Here is a 4,479-nt window from a genome sequence, read left to right as displayed (position 1 = left end):
TTGGTTTGAGCCATTCCAGTTCAATTGAATGGCTAAAGAATGGCCAGACAATGTTGTTATTCTCCCAGTTGCATTACAGGGCTGCCTACACAAAACCTACATGGGTCCAAAGGTACAAAAGTTGCTCTGTGCCTGATCCGGCTGACCCACACTGGGCCATCATGGGATTTATGTGGGCAGTCTGCTAGTGTGGGCTGCTCACAGAGAGCCCGTGGTGAGCCCAAAGATGTGGGCCCTGCCTGGGCAAGCCCACACTGGGCCTGTTTAGGTTTCGTGTGGGCTGACCCTAGCCCACTGCGCCTGCAAAAAGCCAGCATGGGCCCCACAGGGACATGTTTGCAGGGGCTTCATCCAGTGTGTAGAGAAAAAAAGTAATAATTTGGGGAGTGCATGCCTTTAGGATCAGTACTGTTGTGAGATAAAATTCAGAATGGAAAAATCATCCAGACTTCTTGAAAAATGGGGCAGTGTAAAGTCTACAATTCTCGCACGAAGCAGACACTAACTATGACCTTGCATCTTACCAGCCTGCTTACATCTCCAGGGCAACACAACAAACCTGAAAGGTAAGATGAATTTTTCGTTGCTTAGATGCTGTTACTTGGAATGTGCTATTTGCTGTTGATCTATGTGTCTTTTTAATGCTTTTTTTATTGCAAGTGTAAAATGCAATCCAATGCATCAATCTATACTAATGTTCCCTGTGCTCTTCACCTGGTATACAGTAGTTATGACTAGAGGAGTGAAAAATCAAATGCTCAGATGACAGTTATCACTGATTATACAAACGTGGATAGACAGCTTTAATTTGAATTGGACAAATTCTCTGAGTGCTGCAGGGTGAATTATCTGGAACTGACTGCCTCAAAGATGAAGGAGATAGTAATTGATTTCCGTAGGGAAAGATCTACCATCTACCATCAAGGCATTAGATGTCAGCAGTCAGGAAATAGAGATGGTGCAAGAACATAAACTTATGGGAACCAGCATCGATCAAAAACTCACTTTCAAACCAAACAGTGAGAAGATTTTCCAAATGCCAGTTGTATATTTCCTTCAAAAACTTTGTAAGCTCCAGGTTCGTCAATCAGTTCCTTTAACATATTGACTTGGCTTAGAGAAATGAGAAATAGTAACGTAAGCACTCCCACAAGATCATGAGAGTGAGCATCAAAATCACTGGATCAGGCCAGGAAGACAATTTACAATAACTGAGTGGTTACTAACACTTAAATAGCACAGGACACTCTTGCATTTCTGATACAATCCCCTAGGTGCACTGACCCTTAAAAGCAAATCTACCTGTCTCCAGACTTCACCATTTTTACAAATATCCAATAGCATTTTGTTTATGTCACGTATGTTACCAAGTCTAATAGATTCCCCCTTAAGTTGTATATGACTGTTACTACAGAAAAAAAAATTGTGATGTTATCTTTTCTACTCTATTCTCTGGACCAGAACTCACTGTGTGTGTGTGTGTGTGTGTGTGTGTGTGTGTACGTGCTGTGGAATTTGTGTGACACTAATACAAATCCAGACTTCATTCAGCCCAATGAAAAGCATAATTACACTGAATCATCCATTATCCCCATACAGTGCACTATGTACTCTTCACCATATAGAAAACTGTGAACAAGTCTTGTTATCATGTAGGGGCATGTAATCATGTAGAGAATGCATCATTTAAAGAAAAGCATTTGATTGGACAGAAAATCATATGTGTAGCTAAAGTGTAGAATGATGTCATGAAAATTACTGATCTGTATTGGTAGAAAGAGACAGTAAATTTTGCATATATCTTCTAAATTTCAATATTGTCATTGTTTTTGATCACATCACAGATTACCTTAAAATTATAATTTACCCCAAAATTAAAATTCAGTCATTATTTTCTCACCTTGGTGCTGTTCTAATGCATATGCCTTTTTTTTCCAGACTGCAAAAGGAGAGAAAAAAAAAAGTCCTGCTCATGTTTGGATAGCAACCATTATCGAGCTTTTAAAAAAATGATAATAGAATGGTCCCATGCGATAGGGTTTCCTGATGCTGACATATTCATACTAACAGTCAAAAACATCAATTTTGATTTCATGGGGACTTATGGATGGTAAATGAGTTGTATTTTTCACTATTTAAGTTAGAATATGTCATTCTATTTGTTTAATTTGTGTTTAATTAAATAACATAACTTCTGTTTTAATATATTTTGTAATTTGAACTGTTTACCTATTTTTTATTTGAATCTATGCACATTCACTATAGGGATAGTTCACCCCAAAATGAAAATTGTCGTTGTTTACTTATTCTCAAGTTGTTTCAAATCTGTATGAATTTCCATCTCCTGCTGAACACAAAAGAAGATATTTTGAAGAACGTGTGTACCCAAACAGTTGATGGTCCCCTATGACTTCCATAGAATTTGGTTTCCATACTACAGCATGTCATCAATGGGGACATTAACTGATTGGTTATACACCTTCTTCAAAATAATTTTTTTTTATGTTCAAAAGAAGAAATAAACTCATACTGGTTTTGAACAACTAGAGGGCGAGTAAATAACAGATTTTCACAGACAGGATTGTATCGAGGCACAGATCTGGGGAAGGCTACAAAAAAAAATCTTCTGCACTGAAGGTTCCCAAGAGCACAGTGGTTTCCATAATTCTCAAATGGAAGAAGTTTGGCACAACCAGGCCTCTTCCAAGAGCTGGTCGCCCAGCCAAACTGAGCAATTGATAGAGAAGGGCCTTGTATAGATTGGTGACCAAGAACCTGATGGTCACTCTAGTTGAGCTCCATGATCATATATGCTGATGGGAGAAACCTACAGAAGGATAAACATCACTGCAACACTCCACCGATCTGGGCTTTATGGCGGTGTGGCCAAACTTCATCCTCTCCTCAGTGAATACACATGAAAACACACTTGGAATTTGCAAAACAGCACCTAAAGGACCCTCAGACTCTGAGAAACAAGATTATCTGGTCTGATGAGCCTCAATTCTAAGCATCATGTTTGAAGGAAACCAGATCTGCTCATCACCTGCAGAGTACCATCCCAAATTTAAAGTGTGCTGGTAGCAGCTTCATGCTGTGGGGCTGTTTTTCAGCGGCAGGGACTGGGAGACTGGTCAGGGTTGAGGGAAAGTTGAATGAAATAAAGTACAGAGATATCCTTAATGAAAACCTGTTCCACAGCACTCAGGACCTCAGACTGGGCCGAAGGTTCACCTTCCAACATGACAATGACCCTAAGCACACAGCCAAGGCAACACAGGAGTGGCTTAGGGACAACTCTGGGAATGTCCTAGAGTGGCCCAGCCAGAGCCCTGACTTGAACCCTATCGAAAATCTCTGGAGAGACCTGAAAATGGCTGTCCACCGACAGTCCCCATCCAACCTGACCGAGCTTGAGAGGATATGCAAAGAAGAATAGCAGAAAATCCCCCAATCCAGGTGTGCAAAGCTTGTTGCGTCATACCCAAAAAGACTCAAGGCTGTAATTGCTGCCAAAGGTGCTCAACTAAGTACTGAGTAAACTTATGTCTGAATACTTATGTCGAATAAATGATATTTCAGTTTTTTCTTTTTAATTAATCTACAGACATTTCTAAAATTCTGTTTTCACTTTGTCATTATGAGGTACGGAGTGTAGATTAATGAGAGGAAAATAAATTAATTTAGACAATTGTAGTATCAGGTTGCAACATAACAAAATTGAAAAAAAAGTGAAGGGGGTATGTGTATATTTGTGTGTGGGTATATTTATGTTTATATTTTGCATTATGGAATCTTCTAATAGGTGAACCCATACAAAGTCCCTTTTGACCCAGATGAGCTCTGATCTAGGTCAGGCATCAAGAAAGGCATTACATGTCCTGAATAGAATATCTACTAGATATGTGTATGTTGTGTAATTAGTATTAGTAATATAAACACGTGCATTTTTTTTTTTACTTTTATTTTTTGTAAATAAATTTTTTACAGTGGTTTACAAAATGATAGACAAACAATACATTGTTGTGTTATCCTGTATTAGGTTACTTTAGACACACTAAACAGCATATATATATATATACAGTGGGGAAAAAAGTATTTAGTCAGTCACCAATTGTGCAAGTTCTCCCACTTAAAAAGATGAGAGAGGCCTGTAATTTTCATCATAGGTATACCTCAACTATGAGAGACAAAATGAGAAAAAAAAATCCAGAAAATCACATTGTAGGATTTTTAAAGAATTTATTTGCAAATTATGGTGGAAAATAAGTATTTGGTCAATAACAAATTTGCCCCACTGTATATATATAGGTGCATCTCAATAAATTAGAATGTCATGGAAAAGTTGTTTATTTCAGTAATTCAACTCAAATTGTGAAACTCGTACAGTATATTAAATAAATTCAATGCACAAAGACTGAAGTAGTTTAAGTCTTTGGTTCTTTTAATTGTGATGATTTTGGCTCACATTTAACAAAA

Source organism: Sinocyclocheilus grahami, unplaced genomic scaffold, assembly GCF_001515645.1.
Source record: "Sinocyclocheilus grahami isolate Dianchi unplaced genomic scaffold, SAMN03320097.WGS_v1.1 scaffold80.1, whole genome shotgun sequence".
In the NCBI taxonomy this organism is placed as follows: domain Eukaryota; kingdom Metazoa; phylum Chordata; class Actinopteri; order Cypriniformes; family Cyprinidae; genus Sinocyclocheilus; species Sinocyclocheilus grahami.
Note: the sequence above shows the minus strand (reverse complement) of the source record.